The sequence below is a fragment of the Acipenser ruthenus genome, chromosome 9 (assembly GCF_902713425.1).
Source record: "Acipenser ruthenus chromosome 9, fAciRut3.2 maternal haplotype, whole genome shotgun sequence".
Classification (NCBI taxonomy): Eukaryota; Metazoa; Chordata; class Actinopteri; order Acipenseriformes; family Acipenseridae; genus Acipenser; species Acipenser ruthenus.
In genome coordinates, this window is record NC_081197.1 from 6,574,769 (window position 1) to 6,594,717 (window position 19,949).

Consider the following 19,949-nt stretch of genomic DNA (forward strand, 5'->3'; position numbering starts at 1 on the left):
GGTAATCATTGTAAAGCCCAGAGAACTAAGGTAAAGCCTGGGAAAACTGCCACATTACCATGCAAACGTAAAAGGGTATGACGTCTACAGTACAGCATGTATTACTGAAACACTGGCTATACAGTAGTCTCCAGAAGCAAGCAAAGTGTTATCTATAAATAAATAAATGTTTATTACTTGTCATGACCCACGTGCATCAACACATGAAAATAAAAGAAGAAAAAGAAAACATAGGCAATTATAATAATAAAGTAACAGACAAACTAACGTTAATAAACTAACTGTCAAACTAAATTAACACAGCACTCCTACACACGTTAAAAAATGCACAGCAGCTCTAGATTAATTATGAATGCCCATACAGGAGCAATACTTAAGATTATTTAACAGAATGGTGAAGCAACTCACCAGAGTGGGAAACACCAAATTTATCGCTGACTGGTGTCTGATTCAGGTTTTTTTCAGGAGCTTGAACAACTTCCAACTTTTTGTAGCAAGAGAAACAGCGGCACGTTTTGCCGTTTGTTTACATGCCATTCTGTAGCGATGAGCTGCACTCGTGGAAATCAGAATACAAAACGAGGCAATGACATGATGGCGGTTCTGGAAATATTGAATAAATCAATCAGTGTGCCTCAAGACATTCTCGCGAAGTTACATTTGAAAAGATTTTTGAATAAAGCATTTGAATTTAAGTTTGATGATGATGAATTATCAGGTTTCAAAACAGTACTGTATCAGTTGTGAATGAATTGCTAGTGGTGCCAAAAAGGTGTTCTTTTAAGCGAATTCCTGTTCCTTTAGGTGGACCATTTACAATGGGAAAAATCTGTTTCACCACAATGGTGTTCTCTTAGGCGAAGTGTTCTCTTAGGAGGTGTTCCTATACGCTGAGACTACCGTATATGCAAAAAAGAGAGACATGTGGGCATGGGGGTGATTGAGGTGGTGGGATGCTGAATGGTTATTCCAGTGGTTATTCCAGACAGCAGGACTGGGCAGTCCTGACATCCAGACAAGTCCAGCATTTCCTCACAATGCACATCGCTGAAATGGCATCAAGCTTATTTAGTTTTTTGCAGGGAATGAATGACACTGAATATACCTGAAGGACCAATATGTCTACTTCCTTACTGACAGTGTACAGCCACCCCCTACCGTATAGTCATAAACACATTCGCTCTGCTGATGAAGCAAAATTGTGATGCCTAGATTCAGACAAGCACATTCGAATGCTATGTAAACCGCGCCTCTGTCCCTAGCAAGTCACATTTTAACACCATTTAAATATATAAGAGCAATTATATTTCAAGGTTTATTGACTTTTCTGATATCTATGTAATGGAACTAACGTTCACTTAGATGAGAAAAGATACTGTTGGCATGGCCAAGTACTAAGGTAATGGGATTCACTGTGAATAGAAACTGATACCGAGTGCTATTTACTGCTATTTTAAACATTTGTTTAAAGACACACATTCAACAGGAATGTTCTGCAGCCTTGTGCTATTCAAATGAATAAGGGTCATTTGGTAATTCACTAAGGATTTATTTATTGTAAGTCAGTTAGCAAAATTAAGTCAATTGAACTAGTGCTCGGGTATATGTTTTGCATTCATTTTTTCAATGTGTGGTCATGACATTATTAAACTCAGTGACTGCTTCCATTGCTTCCTTAAAAATGGGGAGAGAAGTTCCACTCATGCAGTATTATTCAGAATGCAGACACAGAATCCACGAGTGCAGGATTGAATGCTTTTTTACCAGCCTTAGATGGAATTCATGTGTCCTGTCTTTCAGGGTGGGTTATTACTGCCTTCAATCGGGTTTAAAATAGCCTGAAACTTAACAGTTCTAGTAAGGGTTGTGACTCATTGAAATTCCAATACTGAACCCCTTTTCTGACTACAGAATATATATATATATATATATATATATATATATATATATATATATATATGTATGTAATCTCTTTGATCTTCATGTTGGGCCTGACCAAGAAAATACTTTTTTGCTGACTTAATATCTACTATTCATTTAAATCCATTTATATAGATAGGCTTGAATGTTGTGTGCCAGCCAGACTTTAGCTGTTAATAAAAATAAAAATAAAAAATAGCAGCACAGTCAAAAAAAAGGCTACATATTGCTAAATAAAATGAGAAGCCCACTAAGGTTCAATTTCATTCTGCATAAGAAACAGTAATCCCTTCTGACAACTCCAACTCAATAGCACGTTTCTTCCTTTCATTAATAGAGATATTGGATACATTGTGGAAACACAGCACTTGAAGTGAAAGACAACATGTTGCCTGTGTGCACTGCCATCCAGCATACCTTACAGATGTACAACAGACCCAATGCGTTTTGTGACGATGGTTTGACACAGACCAACATGACTCCCTTGGTCCCACAGCGGTGTCTCTATTTGGTGCTTATTAAAAGCGAGGAACAATGACATGTTACAGTCAAGCACAATGGGTACTATGGAACATCAGTCACCATTACATTAATTACCACTCAAAATAAGGAAGAATTCATTTGCCACTGTGTTGGATGACAATGAGTGTCGTTTCAAGGTTTCGGGGGCGGGTGGAGGTCAGAGGTCGCCCTTCTGGGGACCACATTAGATGAGGAAATCAATTGAGCTCTTTGGATGTGAACCAAGTGACCGGTCGCTTAACAAGATCAGGCAGTTCCAGTCACCAGTTAATGGAGACCATACTGACTCCTCCTGCCCTACCCCCACCAGCATGGTTAGCTTCAGAACCAGGGAAAAAGTCTTCAAGAAAGGACACAGTCTTCTCTAGAATTCAAATTAATTATATTGCAAATCCTTACACCTCAGTACATCCCATAATTCACCACTCACTGTTAGTTATAACAACTAATGACAGTGCATTTCAAATCAGACTGACACAAGGTAAAAGCTAAACAATGAATTTGCTCTGGAACTGTTTTCATCATAACTTATGAATAAATATAAAGCTACCATAGATGAGGAAGACTAGAAGGTTCACACAGTCTATCAGTGCTGACTGTTACTGTAGCTTTCTCTGGTGATAATGTCAAATACTGGAATCCTTGGAAAACAAATGCTGTGTTTAAATGGCCTTACCTAGACTTTATTACAATGTATCAGTTAGATGAGAACTACAGTATGAAGCACATCCAGTAAGTTTTAAACATTGCTTTAAATGTTCAGCAATGCTTACTCTTACAGAAGAAAGCTACATTTTTCAGTGGGGAAAACATATTTTTTTATGACACATCTGGTCCTCCAAGCACCCTCTTTCAAACATTCTTTCATTTTCTAGGTTTTAAACCGGTCTATTTCCATCAGATTTACAAAACCTTGAAGCGTGAATGTCCCTTAAAGATCCACCATTCAAGCAAAATGATGTCAAACTGGCTTAAAACATTTTAATTAAAATCAATAAAGCATGCACATACAGTACTAAGCAGTAACTGTGTTCTTAAGAAAGAATTGGTCTGAAATATATCAAAAGAGCTGGTAGAACACAAAAAAAGAAAAGAAAAGGAAGTACGATACTTTCTTCTTGCAAAGAATTACACCCAGGGCAAACAGTCACTTGACAGATTTCACAGTGTTCAAAGCTCTTCAGTCATTTTCTTCAGCATCAATGTCAGACTGAAAGAAAAGGCCTTCCTTTGTGTGACTTTAAGCAATCGGCTGTCATTCTTTATTAAAACGCTGCCAGTCCACACCCCAAGAAAACTTTATATTGGTCTTGAATGCCAGATATTCTGCAAAACTCCGACTGTAAGTCATCTGTACAGGAAGGCTTCTAACAGATAGTAAATCAATGAAACACCAACCAACCAATGTGTCTTCTATGAACAGAACTTCAAAGATGTTAAATCAGACTTAAACTTATGAACTTGTGGACACATCATTTTTCAAGTGAACGCACCACAAGCAAAAAGGCACTATTGTTAAACCCTAATTTAGCACGATCAGCACTCTTAAACTTGGTAACAGATGTGGAACGCCTTCAAAGGGGTACCTGAGACAGAGAGGAGCTGCCCAATTGTCATTTAAATATGGCATTTATTAATTCTTGGCTACTCCATTGTTTAAAAAGCCCTAATCTGCTGAACAGCTTTTCACTGGCCATTATTTAATTACTAAACAAAATCTGTTGTCCCTTTAGCATGGCGGCATTTAATAATTTGAAATTGACAGCCGTGACGGCTACAGTCCTAGCTTACAGGTTTATCAGAAGCAGATTTGGGACACATTCCACCCCCCCCCCCCCCCCCCCTACAATTCTGAAGAGGCTATGACATGGGTCCGTTTTTTAAACAATTATGAAAATTGTGCATTGATACTTGATTAGGCACCTTTTTAAATTGTGCCATTAAACATTGATTGAAAATCAAAAAATATGCACAGTAATTGCATGAAAAATAGATTTTATAAATAGAACGTACTCTAAAAGCATCTCCTGATTATCAACATTTGATGACAGATTTATCTTTATAACCATATCGTTATAAAAAGTCTTAAATGACATAGGGTTTCTGATTGCAGATTCATGTTTTAAAAAAATGGCATAGAATTTGAGGAACACCTGCTGTAATGTTCTGTTGACTTATGAAACCTTGCATTTGCCTTGGTCCCTCTATAAGTTACACATATCACATGCTCCATATTTGAGTCCTTTCGTTCAGGTTCTCTTCAATACAGCCCACCAAGGTCATACTAAAAGATACTAAAAGAAACTCAATAATTAACTCCTTCCCTTACCAACAGCTTTGAAATTATAAAACAAGTCTGCTTTTTCATTTTTAATATTTCAGAATAACAATACCTATGGGTTATGAAGGGTTAACACTTTCTTGTTAGGAATAAACTAGTGCACTAATAAACATTAAACAAACTGAAATGTTAAGCAGGCTCATTCTTATACAGTGATTACAAAAAAGTAAAAGCATTTCCCAGCTTTTCAGGTTTAATACAATTTTGCAAACCACAGCAGCACACACATCCTCCTGAATTCAATCAATCATGGGATGACAAACTGCAGCTCCAACGAAACACAACGCTTCGGGGGCATTGCATACTCCTTCTTCTTTATTTACCCATGGCATCTGCTAATGGGCGGCAGTGTTGATAGGGTGAAGAGGGGAGGCAAAGGGGAATCATGGCAGGTTAATACATTTACAGCTAAATGTGGCAGGATGATTTATCTCATCAGACTCTACTTGCCATCCACATACCACGTAATGATATTACTATAGCCATACAGACAGGTTAGTTAATTAGATGCCTTTTTGGGGGGGGGGGGGGGGGCTTCTAGAATGAGGTAATCCATATAACCCATGGTTCTGATTTTCTAGTAGATCTGGAACAAATTCTAAAATTTCAGCAGTTTCTTGTGTAGGCTGCTCAAACCTAGCAAGTGCCCCCTCAAATGATTATTTTTCAAATCTTTAGCTATCTGTAATCACATACTACTGCTACTACAATTACTGCAACTAACAGTAATACATTTCCCAGCACATACTGAAACTCAATTACTGGTCATTGCATGAAAGTCCCTTTGAGATGCAAATTGGGTACAAAACAGTTTGAAAATACCAAAATGGCTCATTAATTTGCACGTGCAAGCTCATTACCCCATTAAAAATGACTGCTCCTCTCATTTAGCACACAGGCGAAGCATTGCAGCAACATCCTGTTAAAATAGTCATCGGGAACAAAAACAAATAAGTAGAAGCAACTATGGCTAAAACATTTCCACATTTAGGATGTATAGCATTGACAGAGTATACAACGCTGGTTAACTTGTGAAAATTGTTTTTATAATACATATAATACATTTATATTAAAACAGATTGTTTATTTTTTTACCTTATAAAAAGATTCTTGCCTTACAGTTTTCATTAAGTAACCTTAGAAAGTAAAAATGTTAAAATAAGAATTTTTGTGGCTAACAGGTTTCGATCTGCGTATTGTAATCGCACTGTTATTTTCAACGTTTGGTGTTTATCTTAAAAGTGAATTATTATTCATTACCTGCAGTCTCAAATTCTACAAGAAGAAATGTTTGATATTTTCGGTGTAAAAAGTCACATTTATTATTATTATTTATTTCTTAGCAGACACCCTTATCCAGGGCGACTTACAATTGTTACAGGTTATCATATTATTTTTTACATACAATTACCCATTTATACAGTTGGGTTTTTACTGGAGCAATCTAGGTAAAGTACCTTGCTCAAGGGTACAGCCATTTTTCAACTACAAAAAAGTACCTTGTTCAAGATGCCATTTTTCAACTACAAAAAAAATTGAGAAAAGCCCTCTGTGTTGTTACAATTGCATGGGTTGAGATTAATGTTTTTCTGTCAAAATGTAATGTCTTTAGCTTGCAAGGTTACCAGCGTGATGCTGTACAGCAAAAGAAGCCTAGAAAAGACAGCATTGCTTGATGTATTTTTTAAATCAATTATGTCACGTCAAAGAAAAGAGATTCAATAATTCTGGACCAGAATTCTACCAATATTCTCCTTGACACCTCAATGATGTCTTGAACATACACTGATTTTACCTGCAGGAAACAGAACTGCACACAGGTAGTTCTGTCTTTCAATCAGCAGTAAGGAGTCAAAAAAATGTTATGTAGCTTTTCCATTCCTAATTAGAACAGTCTGAGCCTAATATCAAAACTGGGAAAGTTATTCTGTCATAACTTAACTTTACATCATCTAAGCCTACCCAAACTTGATTACATTGGCTTATATTTTGGGTTAAACCAGGGATGAGGTGCAGAGCAATTTGAAAGACTGCAAGGAATGCTCAGGTTGTGTGCAAACCATATATGAAATCCTTCTGTCTGCCTGTATTATTTCCTGACTTAAACTTGCATTGACTTGTCTTTTGAATAACCTTGTGTGATCCCATCCCTGTGTTTTGAAAGGTATTGGCACTCACTTGGCGTATTTCTAAACTGCTATCCAATTGAGCTTTTAAAGTGTAAATTTAAAAGCGGTTTTCGTTTCTTTTGAAATATTACATTGGTTCAACTTGTTAGCATGTGCAAGAAGCTGAAACCTGAATTAGGGTGTATTAAACATGTGGGTAACAGTGTGGTTATTACACCTGATGGTATTCCTTTTAGAATAAACCCACTAATGCTACCACAGTCCACTTACTGCTCTCATGTTATTGTATTTTTACTATAAGACAATAAGTTATTGTTCTGTAACCTTACTCAGCAAACGCTGATCCAAAACTAATCTGAATGGGTCCATAATGTTTCTGCTCCAGAGAGGGGGGTAGTGGTGATAGCATAATTTTAAGTGTAACTTTGTCCAGCACTGTAGCCTGGATGCTAAAACCTTCAGCAGCAACAAACAGTTAAATTAGTATGGGGGCAGTGCTGGAGCTGAGTAAGGGTACAGGTCATTGAAATATAAATAGCATTTATTGTTAAAAAAAAACAAAACAAACACCACACTAATTCTTGAACATGTCTTTTCTTTCTCCCGATCTTCCTCTCCACTTCACACATCTACAAAGTTCAGAAAAATAAACTTGAATGTAGTACAAGAAGAAGTGATGAAATGTTTGCACACAGAATGATCTGTCAGGAACTGTCCTTTGATTGCTGTAGATTTGTGTTTGCTTTAAGCTAAAACATACATCCTCTCTTCAAAGTTCAAAGACACTAGCAAAATATTACACAAAAGAATTAAAAATAGTCGAGTCGAGCGCTTCACTGCATCTCGTAGAAAAAGTAACTCTGGATAAAAAAAACACAATCCCGTCTATAGCAAAAAATGACCTAGCATACCACAACCCAAATACAGTACCAGTATACATGGACAAAAACACGCGCTCATTGCATCTCAAGAAGATTTAAAAAATGGTGTCCTACATTATTTATAAATAACAAATGGTGTGCTTTACTGCTATTTCCTACATATGCTAAATATGCCACAACCTCCTGATCTAACAGCAATCCTAGGTCAACTGGTTGGAAAAGAAAAGCACAAGACCCATCAGAAAACGCCATGCATGCAATAAAAGGCAAGGCGAGGTAATTCTTCATTGCACTTCTGACAGTGTTTGATTTGGTAAGGGTTTGGTACCCATACAAATGTTTAGAGCTCCAGAATAAAGAAAAAAAAAACACTATGGATTTGATGTATATTTATCGCCTGTTATGACAGAATTCCATTTCTAACATTTTGATTTTCGTTAATATTGAACATACAGTGCAAACGCTTTCAAGGCTTGTTCTGTTACATTCCATTACGATAGCAACAGCTGTGTAGCTGCACGCTTCAAAAGATAGACATGGTAGTTCTGTATGCACGGCCTGATTGCCACTTAGTATAATTCACAATGACCTGTAGTTTAGTATTAAGCATGTCATACACAATTGTGTCACATGCGCCTCATAAGAATATTACACACTAGGGTTAATTGAGCAGAATTAAATGGATACAATGATATACATGGCTGTAACGGTTAAAAATCCTTTCAGGGCTCCCGAGTGGCGCATCCAGTAAAAGCACTTGCCTAGAGTGCAGGATGCGCCCTATAGTCTGGACATCGTCGGTTCGAGTCCAGGCTATTCCTTTGCCGACCGTGGACGGGAGCTCCCAGGGGGCGGCGCACAATTGGCTGAGCGCCGCCCGGGGCGGTGGGAGGCTTAGGTCGGCCAGGGTGTTCTCGGCTCACCGTGCACCAGCGACCCCTGTAGTCTGGCCGGGCACCTGCGGGCTTGCCTATAAGCTTCCCAGAGCTGCGTTGTCCTCCGACGCTGTAGCTCTGGGTGGCTGCATGGTGAGTCTGCAGTGTGAAAAAAAGCAGTTGACTGACAGCACACGCTTCGGAGGACAGCGTGTGCTCATCTTCACCGCTCCCAAGTCAGCGCGGGGGTGGTAGCGGTGAGCTGAGCTAAACAAAAAATAATTGGACACTATTAAATTGGGGAGAAAACAACAAAAACTAATTGGCGACTACTAAATTAAAAAAAAAAAAATTCTTTCAGGTGCCCTGTAGGATAACGGCTGCCTTGTGTCGAGGATTCGTTTTCAAAGTGGTGGCACAAAACCCTAAAAATCTCAAAATAAATTGAATTAGGGTTTAAAATCTGTGATATAACCTCATTTTAAGTTCCCCTGGCATGTGGCACAGATGTACACTGACAATAACATTTCTATGGTGTTGTTTCTGCTCCTACACTTTAAAAAATCTGTGACAAACTTACTTCTAAAAGTAAGTACTATTATTTGTGTTAAGAAATGATCAAATACTTTTAACTGCTTATCACCCAATTAAAAGCAAGTATCTACTGTGCAGTCTCCATATACACATGCATAGCAGCACAGTGAATAGGAGGTATAATAAAAAGCATTAGGCAGGGGGATCCTGCGTTTCTAAGAAAGCCTATGGAGTGTGACACAGGGATTGATTGATTCAATCACTTGCCTCTGTCGTTCATTTTCAGAGTCAAGGTGACTGTGCCAAAACAGGTGCATTCCTAATTATACACCTTTGCCCTGTGCTTACCAATGGATGTCAAGTATCTACTCCAAGATGCTTTTTTCTAATTCTATTTCATATAGACTTGAAATGTGTATGCACTGATTATAAACTAATATACAATTAAAACATGAACTGGCTCTCATTTTAATCATATTAAGTTACAGAATTAATAAAGGCTTTTAGAAGATAATCAACTGCAAGTCTGCTTCTGCTGTTGCAAGTATGTTATGCTCTTTCTTTCATATTTTCCTAATTGATCTCCACACTGAATTATTCAACACGGGACAGTTTTAATGAAACTGTTTTAACTAAGAAAAAAAAAGTAGTGTTACCAAGTAAAAACATTATGAGGATATCATTATTTTTCAATTACAGTAGTTGTTAAACTTGAGCTGTCGTTCTCCTGTTACACACCGGAGAGTCACACAGTGAGGAGACATGTGTATTGTATATATTCTAAGCAGCATGCAAGGGCAGACAACTAATGTGGCTTCTTTACACAGCTGCTGAACTCCTTTAGGTTAATAAGCGCAGTACCAGAGATTTGAAAGGTACATTTCTGTGCAATTACTGTGACACCCTTCCTAGACTCTAGCCATACTCCAAAAAGGGTCTGCACTAGTACTTCACAAGACTAAGACAATATTCTATTCTCACTGATGCACAGTGTTATCAAAGCCAAGTGGAGGATGAAATCAGCATGTGTAATTTCTCATCTGCAGGTTGAGATGCAAAGGTTTTCATTTAATCATGATTACCATTTTCTTTCAGCCTTTAGGAATGAGGCTGAATAGGTATGAAGCATGGGAAATGAAGAGAGGTGAGCTCTTAAAGAGGGTGTGCACTCAAGCTTCAAGTGCAATGTTAAAAAGAAACAGGATCGGGGTGCACACATTCCACTGAACCTGCTTTACATAACCAGCAGCAGTTGTTGACCGTGGCTCCTTAGCAGAAAGGGCAGCCCAAGGGTCTGCTACACAAGATACTTCTGTGTACCTCATTCTCTGCCTCTCTGTCTTTTTTTTTTCTTTTTTTTTTTAATTAAACCTTGGGCCAAACAACCTGAACTACTCCAACCTGCATTGAAGACCCAGTTTCTATTGAACAAAATATTAAATTGTACAAGTGTATTTCTACTTCTAAAGTGATCTCTAATGCAGGATAATGATATACACTGATGTGAAACTTTAGTAATCTGCATCTCCACAGTAGCAGGGCAGCAGTGTGGAGTAGTGGTAAGGGTTCTGGACTCTTGACCGGAGGGTCGTGGGTTCAATCCCAGGTGGGGGACACTGCTGCTGTACCCTTGAGCAAGGTACTTTACCTAGATTGCTCCAGTAAATACCCAACTGCATAAATGGGTAATTGTATGTAAAAATAATATGATAACCTGTAACAATTGTAAGTCGCCCTGGATAAGGGCGTCTGCTAAGAAATAAATAATAATAGCAATATAATGGAAAAGCATTTGTTATCGAAGAGGTGATGGATTTTAGAGGTAGCAAGAGATACCAGGGGCATCAGGGGAGCAGGAACACAACTAGATAGCCCAACCTGTACATGAAAACTGCTGCTTAGCACTAAAAAATCAGAACCACTGCACAGTTCTTTTAAAAGACAGGTGGCATGTCACACATGTCATGGATGCCTTTGCAAGACTTACTCTTTAAAGGCAGACTGGTAGCTTTCTGCATGTGAATTCACCCTCTTTGTTTATACAAAGCATGTGTTTCCTCCCTGAGTGTTTTTCTTGACACCTTAGTCAGCACAGGACAGGACAGCCTTTTGCTGCTGTAATCTGTAAACACTGACAGTAACCTGAGACTGAAGCAACATTCACATGAACAAGGATGCTGTGAGACACCTGCCGAGATGTTACAGCTCAGCAGTGGCTCCAGCCTAAATTCCATGGGTTTGTAACAAGCAGAGAGAGGCTGGGGGGGGGGGGGGGGCAAACCAGCAACAACACACTCCCCAGACTAGCATCTTAAACCCTGTAAAAAAAAATACAATAAAAAGAAATGAGCCACACAGAAGATGCTAGACTACTCCTTGACACTCTTCTGCTCCAGACTGGGGATCGGCAGCTGGCTATCCATGAGAATTGGGGTCACTGCTGCTTCAGTGTGTGAACTGGTGGCCACACTTTCCTTAAAAACTGGACAACTAGATTTCAAACCGTAAATCTAGAGCTTTTAACCTTGTCTAATCTGCAGGGGTCTGAATCAGTAACATGAGTGCACCACAGACAAGGCAACATTTTGCACACAAGGTAAAAAAACATCATTTACGGAATACAGAAGCAAACTTAACAAGCTTGGTATCTTCTCAAACACAATTATTTTACAGAATAAGCCAGTAAGATACATTGGGATATTTTTTTATCAATTTTTAATGCATTGCAGAGTTCATGTCTTGCTTGATTCAGTTTATTTATTTGAAATGCTTTTTTTCATTTGAGTGGTAGTAACCAAAGCTTTTAAAAACAGACGCAATTAACAAACAACTGTTACAACCTCGATCCCATTATTCATCTCAGTTCTTGTTTACTTTATCTTTTGATCTTGATTGACAGAAATAAACAATGGTTGGCATGCAAGCCCAGAGTGGTGTGTTAGTAAAACAATGATGTCTTTAATAGCATGTGCGGCATTTCCAAAACTGGAGAAATAAAAGCTATTACAGAACTGGCCGTGAATAAAACAATAAATCAATTTATTTTACAAAGGCTCACTGGCAAGCCAAAGTAAGATTCACACAATTGAAAACTAAGCGATGCACTTGGAACTGTTTAGCTGTAAACTGTGTCATCACAGTCTGACAGAGACAACTCATATTTTAAATGACTGAAAATATATTTAGGTAAACGATACACAAGTCTACAAGGCTTTTTTTTCTCTCATTCAATTCATGCTTTTTAATAGACAACTGGGCAAGTGAAACACATTCTTAATTGGATGATAGTAATTAGAATTGCTCAGACTACAAAGGACACAATATAAAATAAATTACTCCATAAAGTCTATATTATAGCTTTCAAAAGAAAGCACTATTTTGCTGACTTGGTTCAGAGCTTTGTTTTAGTGTTAAGACCACAGAATAACCAGTTTGCCATAAAATGATATTCAAACATCAGAAAGAGATCACTCAACCCTACCTCAGCTCAAGGTTTTTCCTGAATTTGGAACTGAATCATTTCAAAGTCAAGTTTCTCACCAGTCTCTAAAGGAAACATGAAAACTATATATTGTAATGTTATTTGTTTGGGCATATCTGGTCAACTAAATGTAAAAAAAATAAATAAATAAAAAATAAATTATATTTTCTATGTAATTTTAAATCCCTGGAAAAGTTATTTCTTAACATGGTAACAAGACAAATTGGATATGCCTCACGTTGCCAGTACGTTGACTATATATGAAGATTTTTTTTCTAACAGTTGTTATGTTTTTATTAGATTTAAAGCATAAACAAATAGAACATCACTAGGTCACATGATCTTTGCGTTTTGTGTGAACTTTGGGGCATATAAAAACGACACATTTTATAAAACTAGATACATACAAAATTCAAACTATAGACATTATTTTGCCTGGAATAAAAGTACAGCACGTGACTGCTTTACATATATACATATACTTTTTTTTTTTTTTTTTTTGCCTTTGTTCTCTATTTTCTGACCCCTCTACACAAATTATATCAAAGGAAGCTGGGAAACTATATACATTCTGATACTGTAGGTTGTGAGGATTACTATGGTACTAGACTAAGGCCCTGTCCACACTACATAACCGATCTTGAGAACCATACTCAAAAACGTTTAAATTAATCCAGCTCAAAGCGTCCACATTAAAGTACTGTTTCATGTTTAGTCAGGCTTAATGCTTACAAGCACTATTAAAGTAGTTTGTTTACAGTTCCTAGCGGCACAATGAACTGTGGGACTTAATACGATAGTATCCCACCATGCACCTGTTTACAACCTTGCAAACATGGAGCCTGTGCCCACGGAAGAGATAGCCCTTCTTAGCATGAACGTTATGGCTTTGTATCTTAAAAACACAAGGTACATTTTATCATAATTTGTGCGTTTCGTTTTGAACTCTGAAGTTCTCCTTGACCGATTTCATCACTCCAGATATCAATGTGCCTTGATTTCGGCATCTGATCACGCCGCTCCATGATTCACCATTTTACAACAAGCCTCAGAAATTGTATACGGTACAGCAGTATTGATAAGCTGTTCTCAACTCCTTCAGGCGCCTGTTCTGACTACTGTATTTGTAATGTGTGTACGGTATTAAATGCTGCGTAGTGTGGATGCTAACCGTATTTAGCACTTTTAAGACGTTTTAAAGGCAACTAATACGGTTTAAAGACATAGTGTTAGATAAATGTATTATAATAAGTGATATAGGGAATTCAGTGTAGAGTTGTATATTTATTTGACAGAGCTACACAAGTTCTGAAATTAACTGGGATAGTGTTGGCACATATATATTATGGCACACACACACAGAATGATAAATGTATTCTGAAAATAACTCAACTTTTGAAGACTCAAAAAGTACTAAATACAGAAATTAGTTCAGATCTATTTGTTTTAACTGTTTCATTGGTCTGGTTAAATGATTTGCCCCTTTTTCCGTATTGATTTTATGATTTTTATGATCTTATAATATTGTTATTTGTTGCTGCCTTCTCTTGCCAGCCCCCCCCCCCCCCCCCCCCTTGAAATAAGGGTTTTATCCTTATTAAATAAATAAATAAATAAATAAATAAAAAGAACTGTTGAATGAGCAATTCAATTTTCAAAAAACGTATTTGATTCCCTCAGTTTTGATGCAATCTTGATCCGCTCAGCTCACATGACACAGAGCATGATTTCCAGACAATAGCTGAATTCCAGACAAAACAAAACGAAGGTCAGTTCTGGAATCAATCATGCTATGTGTGGCGTACCATTCACACATTTCCAAAGACACTGAACCCTTCCACACATCTTCTAAAATGTTGGAAGCGATCAGGCACTGCCAGAAGATCGTGTACGATACAATATACTACATAGACACAGTCTGCAGCAATCAACAGCGATCGACTAGTTCTGAAAATAATATCTACTTTGCCAAAACAGCTATTTGGATCACCTAAATATTGTAGTCATCATGAGTTGCTTAGATTAAAGCACAATCCGAAATATAATACAGACTTTCATTTGATGATTTGACTTGCCGGATTCCAGACTGAAAAACACAGAGAAATCCTATAGGCTAGTTTAGACGTCAATCATCCACTGTTTAAATGACGCAATTGACACACCAGACTCACAGACTGTGTGACATATGGGAGGACGTACGCCATACGTCCCCTAGCACTGAAGGGGTTAAGCTGTAAAACCCCCTATTGTGCAGCTCGGCTAGTTTGACTCTTTCAAAAACGAGTTGTCACACACGATAAAGCAAGTACGTGATATCCCTGGGAGTGAAGTCATCTGAGAGCACACCTGTAACACATTCCTTGGTCAAAATGACACTGATCAACGCAAAAATGATAAACTCATTCAATTCAAAATGGTGAATTAAGGAAAAAATAAAAATGTCAAGCAGACAAAAACACTGCTGAAGACCCTCTCTGAACCATTTCAGTGTGTGGGCTCACTTAGGTGAGCCAAGTTAACGGCTGCTCATATTGTGAGAGAGTAGTTTCTTAATACAGATGCTAGTTTCTTATATTTTGACATTTTAATTTATGATTGAGAGAAATGCATACCTTTGCAAGCATTATTATATTATTATATTATTATATTATATAAGCATAAAAATGAATCCTAAAAATATTCACTTGCTCACACAGACTAATGTCTAATGAGTGGCCAACAGTAAACACTCTGAATGTATTTTTTTTACATATATCGCCTTACTTTTGAAAATATCCCCCTGTTGACTAAAGGCTCATAAAATACCTGTTAAGTATCTGTAATTACAGACTAGCTCTTTCCGGAACAAAGAAGCTATCAAACACCATCTTTGGAAGGCAAGGAATGAATTAATCTTTTGGTAATCATCCAAGGCAATGAATACTCCCATGAAAACATAAAGAAGCTACCCTTGAAACACAATATTTAAAAAATGTTTTAAAAAAATTCTAAAATTACTGAATTAAAATACTTCATAAAAGGAAGTAACACAAAACGACTTCCTGATTTATAATGCAAGGAAAAGTGATTCTGGATCTGCAGGAGACCACAAAAGAAAAGAAAAAAAGTTTTCCAACTTGTTTGCGGATACAGTAAAACCTAATTAAAAAGACACCGTGGGCCACCTTGTGTTTTATTAGCTGGGTGATTTAACATTGGCAATGTATTGTACTATAGCTGCTATCATTGAAGTGTTCACTACACGCAGATGCCCCTGCATTAACGGTTGTCAGAGCTTTTTTATGCAGAGCACTTGTGTTGTGGCTGCTTTTAGTGGTGATCAAGTTGTGCCGTGACAACCCAAAGAATACAGCGCTGCACTCCAAGGGTCAGACTCAATGGGGACAGAACAACTCGAGACCCCTCCTCTCCCGCCTCTGCAACCCCTTCAGTGTCCAGGATAACAGAGCCATCTGTGTTATATAAGCTTTACATCCTTACTTCTGACACTCGGTCCTGTCTGAGCTGAAGTTGCTGACTTTAGTTCCAGCCAGTGGAGCTGCTTGCTGCTTTTTGTTATGTAAAGAGGAAAGAGCATTCAGAACTGAGTCAGTGGGTAGCGCTTTTCACCAACTCTAGCTTTAATTTACACCCTGCAAAAAAGGCGGGCTTTAAGGGAGTAGAAGTGCCTCTGGGATACTATGACCCGCGTCATATCTTATTCCATTTATCAGAGATGAAAGTTGAGCATAGCAGTGATTCATCTGGACACAAGCCCACTGTGCCACCCAGGCTGCTTCACATGTTCTAAACAGGGCTATAAAAATGAAATCTGATGTTACCATAAACCAGCTGCTGAATAAGGGGAACCTCTCCATCTCTCTCACCCCTTTGGAATCCCAAATTGCCACTGTTCCATGACTTGCTGCAGCCATTATTATTAAATAATACATCATTAACAGAGCACCCACATCATGCCATTCTTTCCTGACATTATTAAAAACAATGAAATCCTGTAACTCATCAGAAAGGACATAGCTAAGAAAAGAGCAACTTAATAATTGATAACAAATGCAAATGCATTCTATAAAGCTTTGCTTTCCTAAAATAACAATAATTTGTTTACCCCTGCAGAGAACATAATGTCACACTCTAAGTTAATTGTTTGAGAGTATTCTATTGAGCTCAAATGTTTCGTTTTTACAAAAGAGTAGTCATCCATCTTCATCTTCTTCTTATTGTTGTGTTCAAAAACTATCTGCAGCAGTGAGTTCACAACGTCCACTCTTGTCTACAAAAAATAATAGGAACTAAAGTTCTAATCAACATTTTAATGATTTATATTTTATTTAGTACCTGTACCTTTATTACAAATAAAAACATGCAAATATACGTTTACAAATTGGACTGTTGTTGGCCTACCATGTCTTTCTATTTATTTTTTTACAGATTAATCAATTGATACATTAGCATATGTTGGCATATTGATTTCTAAATCGTCCAGCTCAACAGTTTCTATTTGATTAGTCATCAAACAAACCGCTAATTCCCTACAGTCCAACAGTACTCTGTGCATCGAAAGTACTGTGCTATAAACAAGCCTTACACCTCTAATAAAAACTAAAAATCTGGTGTATTTTATTCAACATGGTTTTTAAATTATTATTTTTATTTTTTTAATATGCATTCTGATTTTAGGCAGGTGAATTTCAAATCTTCAATGGCAAAATTGTATTATAGTAAAGAGATTTATTACATGCACAACAACACTATTTAGATTGCTTCTCGTTCTAACTCTCACACTGCAGGGCACGCTCAGCCTCAGACATACAGGGTTCTGTCTTAACAACTGAAGAAAAGTTTAAAATGCTGGACGCCTTTTATTAGTGTTAGCAATAAACAAATAATAGCAAAAAATACTGTAACTTGAAATAATAAACACTTCACATATGACACGAAATGCGTCTGGCCTTCTTTAAGAAAAGCTGTGAGAAAAGCTTGCGATACCTCTTACCAGAGGTATGAGTGGGTTTAATATAAGGACAGTTTAGACACAGCTTTCTCCGACTTTAAATGCAGGAGATAAAACAGTCCAGTGTGATTTTAGAGAACAGTCAAGATTTGGAATAATTTACACAAGGTAGAAATTATAATGTTACTTTTCTCCCGGCTACAAAGTAAATCATCTTTGGAGTGATATATTGCATTGTTCATGCTGGTGGTTTTTTTCAAACCTATACGACGACGACTACTAAGACTACGACTAATAATAATAATAATAATAATAATAATAATAATAATAATAATAATAATAATAATAATAATAGAAACATATACTCGAATGCCAATTAGACAGTTACAGTAATGAATGTTTTCTTGTGGCTGTGTTTGATAATTACTGTGTTTGTTTTTCAAAACATCAAACTGCAAATTTCACAATAAAAAAATAAAAAAATGCACGTACAATTCAGATACAACGTACATGAATCAAATTTAGATTTTTTTCCATCGATTTAGATCAGCAACAAATATTCACCCTCCAACGACCGCAGCCAAATCCGCAACTATTTAATACAACCCAAATTCACATTAACATTTTTTTTATAAACCACCGGCTATATGTACAACCGTGTGTACTCCTACAATTACAAGCCAACTATGTTAAAACGACGTGTCGGTTGCGTTTGAAAATGCTTTTAGAAAACCGAAATCACTACGTTGTACTGTTTGATTAAATATTTAAGGATAAAATGCTAGGTACTGAATAAAACACTACTAAAGACAGAACGAGACACGTTTGTAACGGAGTGTAGAACTCACACGAGCCGCTGGTAATGTTAATCTGCATGGATGGGATGTGAAACGTTTTGATTGTACGCTGGTGCACAGTGCTACAGCAAGCAGTGCGCACACATCTGCAGAATGGTGCCTGCCTGCATCCCTCAGTTACACACACATGCACTTTTAACAGAAACACAAGCTTACCATTCTGCAGTCTTATCCAGGTGATCTCCTTGTGTTTTGGCAGGGTCCGATATCTCGGACCGAAGACCAACTCGAAAATGTCAGTGCCGCGCGTTAAGCAGACTGTGGTTCTGTCATTGCTTGCTCGAAAAAATCAAACACGCGGCATTCAGGAGAAAAGACACAGAAAGAAGAAAAAACACAGTATGTCCAGGCTTCTCATAAGACATCAGGTTGCTTTCTTTGTGCAGAATACCCGAGAGATTGCAGTGCTGAACCCAAAGACCTGTTGTCTCAGTAATCACACAGACACACACACACTGGCTAACTCATTGCAAAGCAGGGTGAAACAGCCTTGAGTAGAAATTGCCTTGGAATGACAAGTTGCATACATGCATTCAGTGCTGGCCTGTACCACCACTGAGGTGACGGGGGTGTGTGTGTTGCCATCCTGCAGGTACTGTACCAACATAAAGCTTCGAAAAATTGGTATATTGTTTTTGAAACCCCAAATGCATATGCATACATTCACTCTAACGTCAACATTCGTTGATTTTTTTTTTTGCATGACATGTTGCAACTCGACAATATTGCAGTTCACTGGGACTTGTACAAGTCCCATTGTTTCATATCGTGTTCCATTATTGAGTGAAGATCTTCCAAGAACGCGTGTGCCGAATTAGAAGCACCCGGTGATTTATGTTCTAGCGCAGTCAGATAGGATAACACTGGAACATTATTAGAACAATTTTAAACTATTGGAGAAAATTGTGTTGAAAGAAATAGATATTCAGTAGTTCGGGACAAACACCAATCACAACATGTTTTAGTACATTCTCTATTGAGGAAAATTCGTAGTATGCAAAAATACACAAAACTATTTTCTATATACGAATTCATTTGGCCTCAAACCTAACATGGTTTGAGCTCTAGCCCCCTCCTCCCCAAATCGACCAAAACCTAAATTTTGGTGGAGGTGGTAAACTACGATGAAATCGAAACACTAATGAGAGGTAAGTGATGAGGGTGTTTATAGTGCTAACAATCTTGATTAGCTAATGTGTAAATTGAGTTATTCAGTTTGGTGATGCGGAGATTGGTTCTGACCCTCTACCTTTACAGTTCTAAACTTCATTTGTTAGTTGTATAAACGTTGTGTTTCTCAGTGAAGGTACAGTAGCACACAACAGTACACACAAATGTAACTGTTTTTACAGATACCATTTTCAAGTCACATGATACGTGACTTGTTTTTAATTATTTTAATTATAATTATTTAATAATTTGTTATTTTAATTTACCCTATATTGCCACATGTTGCAC

The 19,949-nt window shown here is 37.4% G+C and overlaps 1 protein-coding gene across 17 annotated transcripts in view; it reads right to left on the bottom strand.

The window, feature by feature from the left end:
• LOC131738039 (teneurin-4) overlaps positions 1–19,008 on the bottom strand; it is a 187,817-nt gene extending 168,809 nt beyond the window's left edge. For 10 of the 17 annotated variants that reach the window (XM_059030986.1, XM_059030975.1, XM_059030980.1 and 7 more), the window contains exon 1: positions 18,648–19,008. The gene's annotated coding sequence lies outside the window, so the exon portion shown is untranslated. The remainder of the gene's footprint in view (positions 1–18,647) is intronic. The other 7 variants (XM_059030991.1, XM_059030990.1, XM_059030988.1 and 4 more) reach the window with 1 other exon arrangement.
• Between the last annotated feature and the right edge of the window lie 941 nt (positions 19,009–19,949).